Source organism: Mandrillus leucophaeus, unplaced genomic scaffold (assembly GCF_000951045.1).
Source record: "Mandrillus leucophaeus isolate KB7577 unplaced genomic scaffold, Mleu.le_1.0 Scaffold340, whole genome shotgun sequence".
Taxonomy (NCBI): Eukaryota; Metazoa; Chordata; class Mammalia; order Primates; family Cercopithecidae; genus Mandrillus; species Mandrillus leucophaeus.
This window is the reverse complement of record NW_012103588.1, coordinates 2,186,592-2,209,712: the sequence shown is the minus strand read 5'-3', so window position 1 is coordinate 2,209,712 and position 23,121 is coordinate 2,186,592.

The following is a 23,121-nucleotide window of genomic DNA, read 5'->3' as shown; positions in this document are numbered from 1 at the left end:
AGAATCAAAGTGGTAGTAATGGGGACTTATCTTTACCCAGGTGAGTACCTCAGTATATTAAACTGAGGGAAAGGCAGCAGCAGAGAATCTGTGATCCTGCCACAGCAGAAAGGATGGATTGCCTTTTTCTTTAATTGGAAAAATCAATGACAAGAAAGAAAACAGTACCATCCATTTTTAATCACTTTTTATCATTATATATTTATTTTTAAATTTTTTTAAAAATATTTATTTATTTATTTATTTGTTTGTTTGTTTGTTTGTTTATTTTTGAGACAGAGTCTCTCTGTCACCCAGGCTGGAATGCAGTGGCACAATTATGATTTGCTGCGGCCTTTACCTCCTGGGCTTAAGTGATCTTTCCACCTTGGCCTCCAGAGTAGCTGGGCCCACAGGCATGCAACACATCTGGCAAATTTTTTGTTACTATTTTTAGAAGAGATGGGGTCTAACAATGTTGCCCAGGCTGGTCTGGAACTCCTGGCCTCAAGTGATCCTCCCACCTTAACCAAAGTGCTGGAATTATAGGTGTGAGGCACCATGCCTGGCCTTTGAGTCACTATTTTTTTTTCACTGCATGAGAACTTCTATTCATGTGGCAATACATCCAGGAATGTAAAATAGGACTTGAGTTTCTTTAAGATTACCAAGGTAATTAGCCAGAGGAAAAATATTAAAAATCATAATGTTAGAATAATTCTCAGACCAAAATGGGAGCATTCTGAACTATGCAATGAGAGAAGAAAAGCATATTCTTGTACCTCTAAGACAACACACACACACACACCCACACACACACACACACACACAGTGTATATATTTTCCTTTCCTACTGGTTAGTAATACTCTACAATGACTTACAAGACACCTTGTTCTGAGTTTTTTGTTTGTTTGTTTTCCTAGTACTTCACTAACCTTGGCATACTTTGGAAGTTAGTTGATTTGTCCAAGACCTCATGTTGAAGTCTTTGCAGAAAGCACCATTCAGTCTTCTTTAGTGCTCCAGAATTCTCCATAGGATAAGTCCTTATACCAAGTGAGGTTTTACTTATGCATAGTTTAAGCTTAGCGATTTTACTTATGTATCACTATACTCCTTTTGTTCTAATCTTTGTTGTTTTCTGTGTTGCCAAAATTCTAGTTGAAAAGATATGACATCTGTGCGTACAGCTACCCTTTGATCCTTTTGTTAATGTAATTCAAACTTGTGAAGAAAATAAAATATTCCAGAGAATGATTACATAAAAAGAATTTGCAAATTGAAAGCCACTATAATGAACATAAACAAATGACAATATATTATTTATTTTAAAAATGTACTATATTTTGCTCTGATGATATTTGCAGATATACATTGATATATAATATTTTATATAAGAACTTTGAGTACATTATCAAACACACACACATACATACACAAACACATATGGGAAGATTGTTGTTAGGGAGGATTTATGAGAAGGGAACATTTAAGCAAAGACTTGGAGAAAATATGTTTCTGATCCAGGTGGATAACTAGAGTAAGCGCCCTCCAGACAAAGGAAAAGGCATAGTTTGGAATTCCTCGTTGGTGCTTACAAAATAAATAACATCTTAGCTGACTTTCTAGCTCAGCTTAATCCATGGATAACTTCTGTTAATTCCCTCAACCTTTAATTTTATTAGCTATGCATAATAGAGACTGTCTCTTCTCTATTTGTATGAATGCTATGATGATCAACTCTATGATATATATATTAAACCACTTATGATGAGAGCAATCAGAAAAATACCACCCACTCTCTAGACTCTTTCTATGAGAGGGATTCTTTAAATCAAATGCATTTAATCAAGGGGAATGTCCTTTCTCTCAACTAGAGAATAGCCTTTAATGTAATTAGTATACATTCTAATTCCAGGAGCAATCACAAGGATTACATAACTTGATATTCTCCTGCCGCATTCACCTAAAAAGGTTACAATAAAAAGACTGCTCTTTACATCCATTTGACTGGTAAAAAATAATAATAATGTACAAAAATACCAAATTGTGGCTAAGAATATGAAGAAATTGAAGCTCTAATAGATTGCTGGTATAAGTTGATACATCTATTTGGTATAATCTGGTATATACAATTTCCAGAGGAGCATGTATATTTACAAAAGGAGCTTTTGCATATACATACATATATACATATGTGTACACACAAACACATATGTATACACACGTACTAAATATATATGGACAGAGAGAAAGAAAGAAGCATAAGGCATGATCATTGCAACATTGTAATAATTGGGAAAAGTAAAATTCCATAAATGAAAAAAGAACAAAGAAATTGTGTCCGCCTTATGAAATGTGAAAATTAATACATTATTTATAATCTATGTTGTATTTATAATTTATAATTACATCTAATGGCATGCATAAATATCAAAACAGTATGTTGTTAGCAATAAATTTGAGAATATATACATATTATTTATTTATAATATAACTTATATAAAGGTGTAAGAACAGATAAAACAATGCAATATTATATTTATGTATTTATACATGTATGGTAATAAATAAATTATGCATGATAATGATAAAGACTAGAAGAAAATCTCCCTCTAAACAAATATGGCCAAATGCTACGATTTGATAAAGCTGCATGGTACCTACATTCATGATGCTTTTCCATATTAGTCTCTGTAATACTTTGTAAGCTTTAAATCTTTTCCAATATGAAACCAGTATTATACTTTTATAAAGATGAAAGTCCTCATGGTTGAATGAGTAAAAATCCGTGAAAATGGGAAGATACTGACTTCAAAGGGCAGAATGTTTCTTGAGAATGAAATGTTACCTTTAGGTTGTTTGACACAATATTGTTCCAGCCATTGTTCTCAGTTCTTGACACCATTATCTCATTTAATCCTTGCAATAATTCTCCATGGAAAATACTATTATTTCCTCTTACCTTGTACTTAAAGGTAAGTGAGTTGGTCTGTGTTACATAGCTAATAAGTTGAGGTATTAGACTTTAAACCAGAGAATCTGAGTTCTCAACCAGTACAGAGACTGCCCTTGGTAGATGAGTTTACGTTAACGTAGCTATATTAGTCAGTTTTCATGCTGCTGATAAAGGCATACCCAAAAATGGGCAATTAAAAAAAAAGAGATTTAATTGGAGTTACAGTTCCATATGGCTGAGGAAGCCTCACAATCATGGCAGAAGCCAAAGAAGAGCAAATCAGGTCTTACATGGATGACAGCAAGCAAAGAGAGCTTGTGCAGGAAAACTATGCCTTATAACCATCAGATCTCATGAGACTTACTCATTATCAGGAGAATAGTATGGGAAATATGGTAGCAGGCAAAGAGAGAATGAGAGCCAAGTGAAACAGATTTCTCCTTATGAAACCATCAGATCTCGTGAGACTCATTCACTATCATGGGATCAGTGCAGGATGGACCAGCCCCCATAATTCAATTACCTTTCACCAGGTCCCTCCCAAAGCATGTGAGAATTCAAAATGAGATTTGGGTGGGGATACAGCTAAACCATATTATTCCACCATTGACCCCTCCCAAATCTCATGTCTGCAAAATTCAAAAACAATCATGCCTGCTCAACAGTCCCCCAAAGTCTTAATTCATTTCAGCATTAACTCAAAAGTCCACAATCCAAAGTCTCATCCCAGACAAGGCAAATTCCTTCCACCTATGAGCCTTTAAAATCAAAAGCAGGTTCGTTACTTCCTAGATACAATGGAGGGTAGAGGCATTGGCTAAATACAGCCATTCCAAGTGGGGGAAATTGGCCAAAACAAACGGGTTATAGGCCCCATCCAAGTTCAAAATCCAGTGGAGCAGTCAAATCTCCAAAATGATCTCCTTTGACTCCATGGCTCACATCCAGGTAATGCTGAGGCAAGAAGTGGTTCCCATGGTCTTGGACAGCTCTTCCCCTGTGGCTTTACAGCATATAGTTCCCTCCAAGCTGCTTTCACAGGCTGGCATTGAGTGTCTGCAGCTTTTCCGGGTGCATGGCGCAAGCTGTTAGTTCATGTACCATTCTGGAGTCTGGAGGATGAAGGCCCGCTTCTCACTGCTTCACTAGGTGGCGCCCCAGTAGGCACTCTGTGTGGGGTCTCTGACCCCACATTTCCCTTCTGCACTTCCCTAGCACAGTTTCCTGTTATCCAATTCCAAAGTTGCCTCACATTTTTGGGTATCTTTTCAGCAGCACCCCACTCCACTGGCACCAATTTACTGTATTAGTCAGTTTTCATGCTACTGATAAAGACACAACCAATTCTGGGCAATTTACAAAAGAAAGGGGCTTAATTGGACTTACAGTTCCATGTGTAAGTCCTCACAAATGGATTTACATGTGCCCCAGTAGGGATTCTGTGTGGGGGCTCCAACCCCACATTTCTTTTCTGCCCTGCCCTAGCAGAGGTTCTCCATGAGGACCCCACCCCTGCAGCAAACTTCTGGCTGGGCATTCAGGCATTTCCATACATCCTCTGAAATCTAGGCAAAGGTTCCCAAACCCCAATTCTTGACTTCTGTGCACTCACAGGGTCACAACCATACAGAAGTTGCCAAGGCTTGGAGTTTGTACCCTCTGAAAACACAGACTGAGCTCTGTGTTTGTCCCTTTTAGCCACAGCTGGAGCAGTTGGGACACAGGGCACCAAGTCCCCAGGCTGCACACAGCATGGGGACAAAGGGCCTAGAAAAAGTAACCATTTTTTCCTCTTAGGCCTCTGGGCCTGTGATGGGAGGGGTTGCCATGAAGACTTCTGACATGCCCTGGAGACATTTTCCCCATTGTCTTGGGGACTAAGATTTGGCTCCTCAAATTTTTTCAGCCACCTTGAATTTCTCAGAAAATTGGTTTTTCTTTTCTAACACATTGTCAGACTGAAAATTTCTCAAAATTTTATGCTCTGCTTCCCTTATAAAACTGAATGCCTTTAATATCACCTAAATCATCTCTTGAATGCTTTGCTGCTTAGAAATTTCTTCTACCAGATATACTAAATCATCTCTATCAAGTTCAAAGTTCCATAAGTCTCTAGGGCAGGGGCAAAGTGCTGCCAGTCTCTTTGCTAAAACATAACAAGAATCACCTTTGCTGCAGTTCCAACCAAGTTTCTCATGTTCATCTGAGGCCACCTCAGTCAGGGTTTCATTATCCATATCACTATCAGTATTTTTGGCAAAGCCATTCAACAAGTCTCTAGGGAATTGCAAACTTTCTCACATGTTCTTGTCTTCTGAGTCCTCCAAACTGTTCCAACTTCTGCCTGTTACCCAGTTCCAAAGTAACTTCTACATTTTCAGGTATCTTTTCAGCAGAGCCCCACTCTACTGGTACCAATTTACTGTATTAGTCTGTTTTCACACTGCTCATAAAGGCATACCCAAGACTGGACAATTCACAAAAGAAAGATTTAATTGGACTTACAGTTACACATGGGCGGGAAGCCTCACAATCATGGTGGAAAGCAAGGAGGAGGAAATCATGTCTTACATGAATAGCAGCAGGCAAAGAGACAATGAAAGCCAAGCAAAACTGGTTTTCCCTTATCGAACTATCAGATCTCATGAGACTCATTCACTATCATGAGATCAGCACAGGAAAGACCTGCCCTGATAATTCAATTACCTCCCATCAGGTCCTTCCAACAACATGTGGGAATTCAAGATGAGATTTGGGTAGGGACACAGTCAAACTATATTACCTAGTGAATCTTAAACTCTGTGGCTAGAGTTAGAAAAATGTATTTTTAACAAGCACTCCTAGTGACTACAATCCATGCTAACATTTACGAACGCTTGGGTTAAAGCAGTCAACAGGTACATGCATCTCACAAATGGGAAAACTAAAAATGACATTAAGGAATATCTTCCCCTTTTGTTTTCCCTTCAGCTGAAACTTGAGGTTCCCTAACTTACACTATAAAACTGAATGTGAGCCACAGAAATGTTGTGAGAATCAATATATCTATTTGGGAATGTGGCAAAATTTTTGTGGTAGCAGCGAATAATTTTCAGAAAGTGAAACTTGAAGAAGAAGATACTTAGAGAATTTATGTGGAGCTGATGGCAGGGGACTGAATTAAGCATAAAAGAAGATTCTATCTGGGATTTCTTTGGTTCTTCCCATTAATTTCAACCTGTAGATGTTTTCCTTAGGACATTAAGGAAGCCAAGTTAGCTCAAATTTTTATATCATTCTCCTTTGAGTTATGCATATTCTGATATTAAATTGACCTTTTTCGTTAAAGAAATTGCATTAGCTAGTTAAATCTGATCTGCTGATATTGTAAATTTTGTAGAAACAATATTGCAATGGGAAAGAGGAATGGAGCTCTTGCAATCCATTTCCTCAATCTTCATCTCAAGTTGTACAAGAAATTGGCCCATTGAGTGCACTAAGACATGAAGTCCTCTGTGGTAAAGGGTAGTAATGGAAGTGGAGTCAAGAATACAGAAGAGACTCATGAACCTGCTAAAGCATTCTGGATAGGACACACACCAGGGAATAAAACCCAACTATTGTATTGTTCTCATGGGTGAGAGAATGCTGAGATGAATTTCACATATGTGCTTTGTTTTATGGAGCCAATTATACTATCAGAGTCTGATTCAGATAATTCATAATAAGCATAAACTGTATGGAAGAAGAGAAAAACAAAAGGGATTTTCTACTTGAGAGACTTTTATTATTCAAAACAAATTCTAAAAAACATTTTTTGGGGCACACAAGTTAAATTTTCCCTCTGCTTCCAGCTCTATTACTGTTTTTGCTTGTTTGTTTGTTGTTGTTTTTAATAGCTACAGTATGAAACAAGACTTTCCATTATTTGACCCCACTTTGTAGCCACTTAGAGAAATGCATTTTAAATAAATTTACAGTGGAAACAGCCAGCAAACATTTCTTTCCAATATGAGCACTCTTTTCTCCCTCCAACCTTTGCAAACACTTAAGTATATTAACAGAGAATGAATAAGATTCCTTCCAAAGAAATAACAGTTCAACAAAAAGACTATCTTTTTTTCTGAATTTAATTCCACTTTGCCTTGGACATTCAATAATGTGTGTGCCTTACAATTGCAGCACAAGGTCATATGGTTTGTGAAATTATTTAAATGTAGGTAAAAGTCATTGCATTTTTAAAATACCATGATTGTACATCTTTGTACGAAAACCTTGGGTCAGGGTTGATTTAGCACCTCTACCTGGGGCTTTAATTCTCTCCTGAATAACTGTTAAATGTAGGCTAAGAGAAGCATTTTTCATCTTATTCTTTATTCACTATGTTAAAATTACCTTCCACCACTACACAAATTTTTATCTTAAGAGTGTTCCTTTACATGTTCCTAAAACTAGTAGACGTTCCAATTCCTATATCATGGGTGATGAAATTGAAGCTCTGAAAGTCGAGATATCTTGCTGAATATCATAAAGCTAGTATATGGGAAAGGACTCTGACATGATGAAAGACCCACAGATTGGTATTGAAACACATTTTTAGATCTTGAAAAACCAGGAATCATGGCCATTGTGTTATGGGGGTGTGCTATAACTTTTCCAGATCTGGCATTTTTAAAAATAAAATGGTTATAAATCATTCTACTATAAAGACACATGCACAAGTATGTTTACTGTGGGACTGTTCACAATGGCAAAGACTTGGAACCAACCCAAATGGCCATCAATGATAGACTGGATAAAGAAAATGTGGCACATATACACCATAGAATACTATGCAGCCATGAAAAAGGATGAGTTCATGCTTTTTTCGGGGACATGGATGAAGCTGGAAACCATCATTCTCAGCAATCTAACACAAGAACAGAAAACCAAACACCACATGTTCTTAATTGTAAGTGGGAGTTGAACAATGAGAACACATGGACACAGGGAGAGGAACATCACACACTGGGGCCTCTCAGGGCGTAGGAGGCTAGTGGACGGATAGCATTAGGAGAAATATCTAATGCAGATGATGGGTTGATGGATGCAGCAAACCACCATGGCATATGTACACCTATGGAACAAGCCTGCACGTTCTGCACATGTACCCCAGAACTTAAAGTATAATAATAATTTAAAAAAACAGTTATCAACACGTATTCTATGTGAGGCTAAACATTGTTCTCACACCAAAGAACTCTATGACTCTGCCTACTGTGCTATTACAAAATAGGAAGGAAGGAGAAGTTGGTGTTTGGAGTTCCACTTTTCTTTCCATAAAAATATATTTAGCTAATGGATGCACTATGGAATTGACTGATTTAGCAATATTTATTATCACTGGGAAGATAATCATTGGTAAGAAAGGTAATGGAGAGTGATATAATGGGCCTATAGACAAGTAAATTCCAATTAAAATCCTTTCTGTGAATTCTTAGCTCTGTCAATTTGGGCAAAGTCTTTAGATTCTCCATTTGTAAAATGATTCTAAAAAATACATTCTCATCAACCTACATTACATAATTAAAATAAAGACTATAGAAAATAGGTACTAAAGAGCTCTGAAAGCTAAAACATAGACTATAAATTTAAGAATGAATGTTATAATGCCACACTTCCATTGTTTTGGGTGAATTAAACTCTTTCTGCTTTCATATATAGATTATATATATACGTGTGTGTATGTGTATATGATTATGTATAATATGTATATATGTAGTATGTATATATGTATGTGTGTGTGTTATATAATCTTAAAGCATATAATTTGGTGAAGAAAAAACTATATCAAAAACCCATGTATTTACCATCCAGCTAATTACAGACACACACAGACATACACACACACAGACATACACAGACCACAAACAATATACACACAAACACATACACACACACACACACACATCCCTACAATTATAGTCCCCTGTGTATCCCTTTATATCTAATTCCTTTCTCTCATTCTCCAGAGATGACCACTATCCTGCAGTTGGGGGGATATTATTGCCATACATTTTCTCAAACCCTTACTAAAATGGTCATGTATAATGGTAATTATAACTTCTTGTTATTACAATTAGTGTTGCAACAAACTTTGTTGTACACATCTCCTTGTACACACGGCAAAAGTTACTCTAAATTTTGTGAATCAGTGCACAGTCCATCAACTAGCAGCACTGGCATCAACAGGGACCACGTTAGAATTGCAGAGCATCAGGCCTCACTAAGACTTTCTAAACAGAATCTACATGGGAGCAAGATACCAGGTGATTCAAAAGCACATTTAAACTTGAGAGATACTGTTTGAGGACTTTTAAAAAGGAATAGACTTGCTGAGAAGAATACATACTTCTTAACTTTATTAGATATTGCCAAATTGGTCTCTAAAGCAGTTATGTCACTATGCAGTTCCATTAGAAGTTAGACATTTTCATTCCTGCCAGTCAGTTGGATGTGAAATGTCATGTCATTATGGCTTTGATGTGAATTGTCCCCATTCCTAATGAGGTTGAACATCCCTTCATAGATTTCCTGTTCCTTGTTGCCTTCTATGAATTCCATGGTAACTGGAGTGTGTGATATCCAAATATCCTGTGACAAATTTTCCACTGGTTTCTATGGTACGCATTCTGTTCCTTTGTGTCAACTCAAAGCATGTTAAAAAGGTCCTTTTAGCTCATTCTTTCTTTTCTTTCTAAAAATGTTTCCTTTTCTGTCATTTCATCCTTCCTTCTCTATTTGATAGGAGGGGCTGCAGGCTGTGTGAATATTCAGAAATTCCAGTTGCCAAGGTACTAAATGTGTGTAATCATGCCCAAAGCACTTTCTTTTCCTTTACTTTTATCTCTTCAGACCAAAACAAACATAAGTATAATAGCGAATTCATAAGAGAAAAGAAGATTCTAAATGAAGCCAGCCTGATTTCCAGGCCTATGCTCAAAGATGTTTTCAATTTCTAATAGGTTTTCATCATAAATATATGAATTTTACATTGAAGTTGCATGCTGCTACTTTGATAATTGTAATATATAATATATAAATATATAATAATATATAATGTACAATACAATATAATATGTATATTATACACACATATACAGATAATATATTACACACATATATTGCATTTATATACACACATAAATAATATAATCTCTTAATAGCATCAGTGTTTTGGCATTCAAGGCTTACCTCTGAGATAGTCGTCTTTTTTTTTTGAGAGGGAGTCTCTTTCTGTAGCCCAGACTGGAGTGCAGAGGCGCGATCTCGACTCACTGCAAGCTCCGCCTCCAGGGTTCAAGCCGTTCTCCTGCCTCAGCCTCCCGAGTAGCTGGGAGCAGAGGCGCCCACCACCACGCCCGATTATTTTGTTTTGTTTTGTTTTGTTTTGTATGTTTAGTAGAGACGGAGTTTCACCGTGTTAGCCGTGATGGCTGATCCGCCCGCCTCAGCCTCCCAAAGCGCTGGGATTACAGGCCTGAGCCACCGCGCCCGGCCCCAAGGCTTACCTCTGAGATAGTTTTCTGTAAAGAGTAGGTTAGAGAAGAGATGAAATAGTTCTGAAGTTGCTCATGAGGTTCATTACACAGTTCTACCATATTTTAAAAATTATTATGGAAATCACCTGTGATACCTGCTAAATATAAGATCAGCACACTGATGCATACATTTTGGAAAGAACATTTCGGTCAGTCTTGCTCAGGGAAGAAATATCCTCCTATATCCCAAGAGGGTATCTACTAGGCAAATGTCAACACAATTACAATTAGGACCCATTTACACACTGCACGGCATACTTCCCTGTCTCAAAACACTAATAAAGAGGCGAGTCAAAGTGCTGACTTGGTTTATGAGTCACGCACTTTCCCAGGACAGATGCCACTTCAGTTATCTCTCTGTGACAACTAAGTAGGCACAGATAAGAGACAGCTTCAAGGTGGCAGCAGTTCTGGGTCTAGCAGGTCTGCTGGCAGCTAGTTGGAGCTGGGCCCACACCTCTTGCCTCCACTTCAGCATCAGTTTCTACAGCTCTTACAGTGCTAACATCTTGGCTACATTCTAAGCACATCTGTAAATGTGTGCCTTACTCTTCATTTCAAAGTTATGAGATGCCTATTTTGGAAAATACACATAATGTAAGAAGCAGTAAATCTGATCTGATGTGACAGATGAAAGAAATTGGAGAGGATATTGTAACTACTCAAGTTTGCAGAAACTTTTTTTTTTATTGCCAATAAAGAACTTTCTCAATTTGGGTAAAAGCACAAGCATGAGGTGTTCTTGATAAGTGCTTTTCTTTCCAGAAACTTAAAATAGGTTACAAATAGCCCATCACATATTTGTAAGGGTGATGCTAAATGCTACCATTCTTTAGGAAAGGGAAAAGGGTGAAGACTTTTTTCTTCTTTTTAGAAAAATGCACGCACACATACATGAAGTCAAAAAACAGTGAATTTCTAAGTATAGATCCCTTCTTTTCCCGTAGATCAAGCAGTAAATATCCATCGAGTCACAGAACACTGCATTAGTTGCTGAAAGAAAGAATGGAGGACAGTAAATATAAACTATGAATGGTTTCACCCTATAGGTTGTTATAACAATTAAATGAGTTAGTACATGTAAAAACATTTAGAGCAGAGTTGAATGCATAGGAAGTGCTCAATAAATGTCTGTTGTCTTTATTATTTTTCTTTAAAAACTTTAAGTATATACATGCAAAAGTACTTCATAATCTCCTCCAGTGTTAAAAATAGATTTCACTATTTATAATTTCTTTTTGTATTCCCAGCAAGTAGCTCAGGAAGTGATCCATAAATATCTATAGAACTCAATTGATGTCAGTTTATATTCAATTAAATATCAAAGCCAAAGGCAGTAAATTCTAAAGAACGGTGATTCTCAACCATTAGGTGACATTTGGCAATGTATGGAGATGCGTTTGGTTGTCACAACTTGGCAGACAGGAGGTTACTACTGGTGTCTAGTGGTTAGAGGTCAGGGATACTGCTAAAAATTCTGCAATGCACAAGACAATCCCCTACCAACAACAAAAACAAAAACCTATCACTACTAAAATTACAATATTGCTGAGGGAGTATTGAAGGCATAGCATTTCAAGGATGAGAGACATTTCAGACACAAGAAAAAATATAAGGAAAAGTGGGGAGAGGTATTACAGTAAAAAGAGCAACAATGAAAGTATGAAAACTCTGGAAGGAGTGTTTAGAGAACAGGGAGATCTTGGGTTTTTTTCTTCCTATCCCTGCAATTCCCTTTCTGTATTTCTTCCACCCATTCCTCTTGCGCCCTGGATTAGTTACTAGTGCATCTAGTCATGTGATTCTGACCCAGGAATATGTCCCCACCTCCAACTCTGGGAAATCACAATCTCTCCCTTCGGTTTGTCTGTCTGTACAGATATTACAGTTCCAGCTTTCTTAGAGATAGTTCCATTCTCCTGCCCTGATGCTTTGCTTAATGTAGATAAGTGAAGAGTTTCCTTATCTTTAAATCCCTGTTTCACTAGACAAGGGAGAAATAACTTTACGTTTCTCTGAGATGCCTAAAACTGTCCATTAAGCCTACTTCAATAAGTGTGGTTAATGGGATGATTATCCAATCTTAAGGAACTTTTATCTTCGGCCATATGTACTAACATGAAACAGAATAGTATTAGGCATGTATCATCTCAAGCCATTAGTAAGCACACATTTCTTCTTTAATTAACCATTTGTTCCATTATGTGTGTTTTCTCTACGCAAGTCATAAGAACTGTGAGACCTCCTTCCCATATTTTGTGTTTCTCACTTATAAGGATTTGATGCAAAAGAAACTAAATGGTTGAATACATATCTTCCATTACTAGGATTTTATTTTATTTTTCCCACTTAGGTCCCCATATTAAAGGACATTTACATTAAAGACACTCAGCAAGGACAGTGCCTAAGGAAAAATAAATTATGAATTCACAAAACTTAAGGAATGAGGATTGCAGGGTAATTTCATAATTCGTATGCTTTAACATTTGGTTTGCTTTGCCTGTTTGATTTTATTTCTACCAAGAAATAAACAGTGACATTTACTCTATGTCTTGTTATTTTAAACACTCTAGTAATTTTGTTCATGTCCCATAAAGAAGCCAAAAACAAGGAATTGAAAGAATATGAAAAAATATCTAGCAGCTGCCCAATTATAATAACCTCGAGGCAAAGAAGTTGGTCAGGAGTGCAATTCTTTTGTTTACTTTTAATTTCCTTCTGGCCTTTAAAAATATAACTTGTGTTCGTATAAATGCTATATCAAAGCAGTCATAATAAATAATTAGAGTGTTATCAAAGACCATTACATAGTATTGTGAAGTGACTCAAAAACAGCTGCTATTTTATGTGAATTATTCCATGATTTGATTTGAAATGCTTTCCGCCAGTGTATCCAATGGCATTTTTAAGAGCAATGACAGACTCATGGCAAAACAGTTTTTGGACTTTCATGGATGTCAGAAGGAAAATAACTTTGATTGGTGGATGAGTGTTATGAATGGGAATGTATTTTTTTACAAGAGGAATGTGAGTTTGAAATTGCATGCTTTCAGACTGTGTGTATAAAAGGCACAACTGCAGAATATGTGCACAGATCAGACACCTAGAGGACTTTCCCAGAAATACATCATGCCACAGGAGCAGACAATTCACTTCCTAATTTTACTTATCTCACCTGTGTAGTGAACCATTCTCTGACACTGTACATCAAAGAAATAGTGAGATACAGACAGGCATGCACAAGTTCTCCTCCATAAAAGTAAGCTTAAGCAGGCAAACAAAAATAGGAAAACAAAAAAGACCTGCAGCATGGGAAAAGAATGGGCAAGGCTAAGAGACGAAGATAAAAAATAAAAAGAGAAGAGCAAAGACTGATACACCAAGCTGTCCCACTTCTTTTTGTTCTATTCATTGAAGCAAAGTGCCTTGTAATTGCTTTGATTAATTGGTCTGTGCTTCGGCACAATTCCCTATCCCACTCCACTTCTACAAGAAAAATACAATAAAAATTCCTTTTTATTTTTATCAGAAAAGAGTACACAAGTAGAAGAGTAATTTTAGTAGTATTTGGCCACAGCTAAAACCTACTATGATTTAATATAAGGACAATGGCCATGGACCCTCTAGATGAGTCAATGTCTATGTGAGTTTATTTTCCTATTGACATGTCAACTCAAACTTGTTATGCATTTAGTGATGGGAAATCAACATTTATAGTGTTCAGGCCTTATCAATACTTTTTCCTGATAAGTTTGGTCCAAAATTAATTAATTAATTAATTATTTTAAACGGAGTCTTGCTCTGCTGCCCAGGCTGGAGTGCAGTGGCATGATCTCGGCTCATTGCAACCTCCACCTCTCAGGTTGAAGTGATTCTCCTGCCTCAGTCTCCTGAGTAGCTGGGATTACAGGTGCCTGCCACCACGCCCGGGTAATGTTTGCAGTTTTAGTAGAGATGGGGGTTTCACTGTGTTGGCCAGGCTGGTCTCGAACTCCTGACCTCAGGTGATCCGCCCACCTCAGCCTCCCAAAGTGCTGGGATTACAGGTGTAAGCCATCATGCCCAGCCTTCCAATTTATTATTAATACCATTTGGAAAATTTTAGTTTTTACTCTTTCAGCCACTTCTTGCCAACAATATGTTTTTTTCAAGCTCTTTCAAGATATTTTGTCTTGGGAGACACAGTATACAGAATATATAAACTGTTAATTTTGCTCATGTCATAAAATTGTAATTAATGTTTTATATAATATGATATTTTATTTAATAGTTTATTTAATATTTAATATAACCTTAAAAGGTATGAGTCTGCAGAAATAAATGAGCCATGATTTTTTTTAGTTCACCCTTATGACTAAATTCCTATGTGTTTGACTTTCACACTTAACTTCATATTATTTTAGATATATAACCCATGTTTCTTCAGAGTAAATGCCTAAATGGAATGTTTATGAATAGAGAAATAGTTACCTAAATTAAGAAATGTCCATAAAATGGAATATTATGCACCAATTAAAAAGAATGAGTTAAATCATTATGCAGACCTAGAATGAAAAGAAATTGGAGTAACCTGTTTAACAGGGTCACAGTATTTGAAAAAAAAAAAAGTAAATGTTTATATTTATATTTGCCCAAAGAAGAACAAATATAAGGTACTCAAATCAATAGCAAGAAAACACATAATCTGATTTTTAAATGAGCAAAGCACCTGAACAGACACTTCTCAAAAGAAGACATACACATGGCCAATAGGTACATTAAAAAATTTTCAGCATCACTAGTCATTAGAGAAAGGCAAATTGAAACCTCAATAAGATATCACTTCATACCTGTTAAAATGGCTTTTATCCGAAAGGTGAAAGATAACAATTTTGGCAAGGATGTGGAGAAAAGAAAACTCTTGTACCTCATCAGTGGGAATGTAAATTAGTTTCAGCCATTATAGAAAACAGTGTGGACACATTACAATAATTTAGTTGGCAATGTGTTAGCGTTTTATATTTTTCTTAACTATGTCTTAGGGAGGCCTTGGAGCTGCCTCAGTTATGGCATTTTAACAACGTCATAATTGATATTTAATGGTGACACACTATCAACAAAATTAATTATGACTTAAGTTCTACCATGGGCAAAGAAAATACAAAGTATTTAATATGCTATCTCTTTTACTATTTGTAACTAACCTAAAAGTAAATTGATTAATTCCATTCCAGGTATGAGTTAACCGAGACTCAGAGGTAAACTAGCTAGTAAGTGGCATAACTGATATTAAACCTGAGTTCTGACTAATTAAAAAACCCATGCTTATTTCACTAAACACTATTGCTTCAATGATCTACTTTTTACTATATAGTATGCACAGGTATAGGTCTGAAAGTACACAAATACTAGAAGTAAAACCATGGAGGAATATGTACAAAAACAATAATACGATGTTTGTTTGACTGGTGCATATGCCTCTGGCCCACAAATGCCAAGATGAGTAAAGCATGTTGCCAATGGGAAGGAGTATGAAAGGGCCAATAGTATATACTTTAGGCATAAATTAGTAGTTATAAATGTTTATTAATGCCATATACTGTCTAACCATCGAAAACATCTTAAAAATTAGTTGTATTTGGTCTGCCTGCATTTTAAAGTTGTAACTTGATATTTTATCGTCTTTGAACCAATAAGAATTTTCATACCATTCTGTGTCTTTTTTCTCCCTTGATTTTCTATGTTGCTACAGGGACTTAGGCTGACACATTTATCGGTTTTCATTTAATTACATTTTTTTAATGCTTTTCCAGTTCCCAACAGAAATTCTGATGTTTCAACCAAGAGCTTTGCTTTGTTTTAGCTATTTGTTAGATTTAATTATTTCCATTTAGAATTTAGAGTTCACTCCATTGTTTTTGAATTAGTGAGTTAAGGCAAAGACCAATTTCTTTGTTTAAAATATTGATTATTTAAACTATCTTTAATGAATATTTTCTGTTAAAATAAGCAACTTAATTAAACATTATCTCAAAGTCCAAATATAGACCTTGTTGCTTTAAACACAATCATTTTATTCACAATCATTTTATTCTCTCTCAACTCCTTCTAAAATCTAAGAATGGTATGATTTCATGATATGCTCTATATGATTTTTCAACTACCTAGGCAATGTGCAAAATTAAACTCTTTTTTTTTTTTTTTTTTTTCTGAGATGGAGTCTCACTCTGTTGCCAGGCTGGAGTGCAGTGGTGCGATCTCGGCTCACTGAAACTTTCGCCTCCCAGATTCAAGCAATTCTCCTGCCTCAGCCTCCCGAGTAGCTGGGACTACAGGTGCGCACCACCACACCCAGTCAATTTGTGTATTTTTACTAGAGACGGGGTTTCACCATGTTGGCCAGGATGGTCTCTATCTCTTGACCTCATGATCAGCCCACCTCAGCCTCCCAAAGTACTGGGATTACAGGCGTATTAAACTCTTTATTTTCTGTATAGTAATACCACTAGTAACTATTTTCAAGTCATGATTCTCCCCTACAAAAAAGAAAAGAATTTAAATAAGTTAGACAGGGGCCAATATAATGACACTAAATTTGTAAGTTCATTAATATTTGTAGAATAATCGTACAAATTCACATTTGAATGCATACTAACTATTCATTAAAACATTTTTCTGTAGTATTATGCACTGTTTAATACATGATTCATAAAAGAATACATTTAAATGGCCAAAAGGTATATGAAAAGATGCCCAACTTCACTAATCATGAGGAAAATGCAAATCAAAACCATATTCACATATAACCTCACATTACTTATGATAGCCATTATCAAACAAACAAAAATACAGAAAGTAACAAGTCTTGGTAAGTATATAAAGAAATAGGAACCCTTGTGCACTGTTAGTAGAAATGTAAAACATTGCAACCACTCTAAAAAATGTCATGGCAATTCATCAAAAACTTAAAAATAGAACTATTATTTGATATAGTAATCCCACTTATGGATATTCATCTAAAGAATTAAAATCAGGATCTTGAGGAGATATTTGCACTTCCATGTTCATTGCAGAATTATTCACAGCAACCTTTGGCTACCGTGGAAATAGTATGGGGAAACCAACTAGATGATCATCAACAGATGAATGAGTAAAGAAATGTTATATATATATTACATATAATAGATATATATGCATGTTATAAATATATGTAAATACATATGTATATGATATAAAAATGTTTTATACACACCCACACATGCATGCAATGGACTATTATTCAGCCATAAAAAAGGAAATACCACAATATGGATGAACTTGGAGAACATTATGTATGCTAAGGGAAATAAACCAGTCACAGAAGGGCAAATACTGCATGATTTAACTAATATGAGGTATCTAAAGTAGTCAAATTCATAGAAACAGAAGGCAGAATGGAGGTTGCTAGCGGATGCAGGGGGATGATAGGAGGTGCTATTCAACGGCTATAAAATTTCAGTCATGTGCACTTCTCAAAAGAAGACATTTATGCAGCCAACAGACACATGAAGAAATGCTCATTGTCACTGGCCATCAGAGAAATGCAAATCAAACCACAATGAGATACCATCTCACACCGTTACTATAGCGATCATTAAAAAGTCAGGAAACAACAGGTTCTGGAGAGGATGTGGAGAAATAGGAACACTTTTACACTGTTGGTGGGACTGTAAACTAGTTCAACCATTGTGGAAGACAGTGCGGCAATTCCTCAAGGATCTAGAACTAGAAGTACCATATGACCCAGCCATCCCATTACTGGGTAAACTCAAATGACTATAAATCATGCTGCTATAAAGACACATGCACATGTATATTTATTGTTGCACTGTTTGCAATAGCAAAGACTTGGAACCAACCCAAATGTCCATCAATGGTAGACTGGATTAAGAAAATGTGGCATATACACACCATGGAATATTATGCAACCATAAAAAAGGATGAGTTCATGTTCTTTGTAGGGACATGGATGCAGCTGGAAACCATCGTTCTGAGTAAACTACCTCAAGGACAGAAAACTAAACATTATATGTTCTAACTCATAGGTGGGAATTGAACAATGAAAAAACTTGGACACAGGGTGGGGAACATCACACACCGGGGGCTGTCATGGAGTCGGGGGAGTGGGGAGGGATAGCATTACCTAATGTAAATGACGAATTAATGGGTGCAGCACACCAACATGGCACATGTATACATATGTACCAAACCTGCACGTTGTGCACATGTACCCTAGAATTTAAAGTATAAAAAAAAAATTTCAGTCATGTGGAACAAAGAGTTCTAGAGGTCTACTGTACAACATTGTACTTAGAGTTAACAATGCCGTATGGTGCACTTAAAAAGTTTTAATAGGGTAGATATCTGTATGTGTTTTTTTACCATAATTCTTAAAAAATGTGATTCATAATGAAAGTGTTAATATGCATGCCAACTTAGCTGGTTCTCCATAAATATTAGATATATTTTGTAGCAGTTACATCTCTTGGGCTATCTTTTGAAGGTTGCCTGTATAATCTAACAGGCGATGATGAAGGTGAATTTCTCTGACCATGAAATCATCATGAGAGGCAACAAGACATAGTGAAAAGCATAGGATTTTGGATATTAATTTGAGTCCACATTCCCTAATCTGGTATCTTCTGTGAGCTTGATATGTTGTTATTATATCTAAGATTTAAAGTAGCCATGGTAATAGTAGCAGTAGTGCTATTACTTTTGCACCTACTTAATAGTAACGGTTGTAGCAGTAGTAATACAGGCAGTAGTAGCAATAGCATAAGTAGTAGTAACATTAGTAGAAATAGTAGTTGTGGTGATAATAATAATAATAGTAGTAGCAACACGGTTCATAATCCTCATTTGTTTTCATTTATTTTCCATAATACTTATCTCTTTTTAAGAACATATACAATGTTTGTATCTATACATTGATTTTACATTATCTGCCCCTTTCCAACAGAATAAACTCCAAAAGGTCACAAATTTTTTGCATGTTTTGGTTCCTGATGAATCCCAAAGTCCTAGAACAGTGCAGATGTTCCATAAATATCTGTTAAAAAATATATATGTTGCATATTAGGAGCTCTATTGCCTTGAGAGTTTCTATTTTCCATGTATAAATTTTGAGCATAGGCCCCAAGTTAAGCTGTACAGCCAATGTCAACAGAAACTTCAATTCTCTTGGAACATGATCCTAATTGATAAACAAAGGAGCACAGGAGATATTCAGAAACATTTTCTAATTAATTCATTTAATATGATCAACAATTATTATCTTCAAAGATATCACAATAGGGAAGGAGAAATTAATGTATACACATACATTTATGGTAAAATTATTTCAGTTAGTCAACACATATTTTTTAAGTTTCTGCCATTTTTCAGGTACTGTTCTAGTAGTTAGGGACACTGTGGTGAATAAGAATTTCATTCCTGTTGGAGGTTTTCTAATTAAGAGCACAGTCATTAAACAAATCCATCAGTGTGAAATAATAAAAAGTGCTGTGGAGAAAACAATAAAGTCAATTCAGAGGAACAGAAAGTGCAAGGTGGAGGTTCTATTTTATCTAGGCTATTTAGGGTAGACTGCATTGATAAGGTGACATTTGAATAGAGATCTGAAGGATTCTGGGAACGAATCATGTAACTATCTGAAGGAAGAAGATTTCAGGCAAGGAAAACCATAAGTTCAAAGCCCTAGAGGGAGGAAGACTATAGGTATGTTGAAGGAATTAGGAGGCCACTGAAGCTGAAGCATGAAGTGTAAGGAGGAGGGTAGATGAGTTGAGAGGGCAGTCAGACCATAACAGGCAAGGCCTCAGAGGCCAATGAAACTATCTTAAGTTTTACCTGAGTTGTAATGTGAAAACACTGGGAGATTCTAGTAAAATCACAGTGTGACCTGACTTAGGTTTCCAAAGAATCACTCTGGCCACTGTGAGAATATGCCATAAGGATGAAGAGCAGAAGCAGGAAAACTAGTTAGGATGAAAATGATTCTATATTAGCAAACTATGACGGTGACTTGGACCAAAATGTTTGCCATGAAAATGGTGAGAGATGAGGTTCTATTCCTGATATATATAAGATAAAGATGTTAGGATTTACTGATCAATTAAATATGGAGTATAAGAGGAAGATTGAATGCAAGGATGGCTACTGTATATTTGGTCTGAACATCTGGAAAAATGGAGGTACCATTGACTAAGATGAGTGAAGCATTGAGAGGAGCTGGTATTGGGTGAAGATTTAATGTTTAATTATGGATACCTTAGATATAAAGTAAATTTGGTAAATCAATACAGATATTCATTAGATAATATGAAGCCTCAGAAGGAAGAATCCAAGGTGTCAAGAAAGACTTTCTGGAAGAATCACTTTCTGAAAAACATCAACAGTTAAGTCGAAATTATCCACCAGTTTGAGAAAGGCATTATAGGGAGAGGAGTCATCATGAACAAAACCATGGAAGCAATAACCAGTATGTGGGTAAGATAAACAAAATCAGAATCAAAATACAAGCCTAAAATTTTAATTGGGAGTGAAAATTTTGCATCCTTACATTTTGTTGTCTAAGCTTATAGAATAATGCAACCATTTGTCAATGAAGAGCCATTAAAAGCTGTCAAGAAGGAATGTAATAAAATGACACTAATTTATTTGGTTATTCTAACAATCGAATAATTTTCTCTCTCCCGTCTATCATCTATGTATGTATGTATCTATTTATCAAATCAAGAATGATAACACCAACAGTAGAAGGAGCAGTAGAAAATCAATCACAGCAATTCAAATAAGAAATTATGAAAATCTGAGCTAGGGCATAAGAAAGATAAATAGGAAAAAATATGGAGTCAAAGTATAATAGAGATAAAACAAGAGATATGTAAAGCTTGATATATACAACATAAAGAGGTCAGTGGGGATTCTAAATCTCTGGCAGAGCTAATAGGGTGGATAGTGTACTATCAAACAAGATTGGAAATAAAGGAGGAGGTATAGTTAAGAAATAAAGATTATGGGTTATAATTTGCACAAGGTGAACATGATGGGAAAATAAAAATAATGACAACAATAACAGTATATTGAGTGTTTACTCTGTACTAGTCATTTTACATGTGTCTTCTCAAATAATCTTTATGATAAAATAAATTTAGTAAATTATCTTGACTTTACAGAAGGAAAAAACGATCCTTAGAGAATATTTCCAAATTGACTAATATGGAAGAACAGGAATTCAAATCCACATATTTTCTTTACAACAGAGCCTGAGTTCTTAACCACTGGACTATGAATAATCAAGTCTGAAATTCATGGAAAAAGAAGCCAAGCAATAGAAACCTAAGAATCATCTGCATACACGTTTTATATATGTTTTTACAATTAAAACCATAACAATTGATAAGACAACCAAAGAAAAATAAAAAAAAAATGTACTGTTGTCAGAACCATAACAAAAAATATTTAAAGTATGTACAAAAGAAGAAGAAAAAAATCCATGAAAGAGAGAGACAGAAAAAAAAAAAACAGAAAAGAAATACACAGAGGAAGGAAAGAGAGAGAACTACAAGAGGAATGCAAGGTCTTGAGGGTCAACAAAGATGGGGACTTTGAGCAGAAAGGGGAAGATCAGTGATGTCAAAGGCACTATAGTATATGTCTATTGGATTTGGCAATCAGGGATCATAAATGAGTATAGATTCTGTAATGCAGCAAGAGGAGAAACCAGAAACAGTACTTCAAGAAGGAAATAGGAGCTTGGGAAGTAGAATTTGTGTGTAGTTATTCATAGCGTAGAAAAAGTTGGATGTGAAAGACAGGAATAAAATTTTAAGATAGCTACATGCTGATTCAGGAACAGAGAATTTTTAAAAATTGTTTTCAGGGAGAAGATTTAAACATTGTTGAAGGGAAATAACATTTGGAATGTAAGATAGTGGAGACTCAGAACAAACAATATAATGGATGAAGATTTTGGAATATATGCAAAGGAATATTATCAAAGTATAGTATAACATTTGACCTAGAATTGAATCCATTATTCTATGAGCTTGGACAATAAAATGGAAGTATGTATATGATGTAAATTCTTCTATATGGAGCAAAAATGAAGTTTAAAGAGATCAAACGATCTCCTGATGAATCTTCTCTTTGCAAGGGAACAAGCGGGGCATTAAACAGGAAGCTTGGAGAGAAGAGGTACAGCCTTACAACAGAGGAGGTACATGTTAAAGTCAGACAAAAGCATAGAAGTGTCAGCTGAATTTGATTATTACAAACCTGTGGTGCTACTAGAAAAGACAAAAATAAAATACATAACTAATAACATAAATTAATTCAAACCATTGTGAGAAAAACTGGTGAGGCTCTATAGATACCATTTGCTTTTAACCTAAAGTTTTACGCAATATAGCCCACAGCCCAGACACAGCCTATTGTTGCAATTGACATAAATTTTAATAAGTGTTATATAGAACCCATTCATTTTCTCCTAAAATTTGCTTAGATAAAATTTCCTCTTTGAACTAGAAATATAAGATGGATTTGTCATACTTTTCACTATCATCCAAATCCTTTCCATCTAGAGCAATAACAACTTTGTT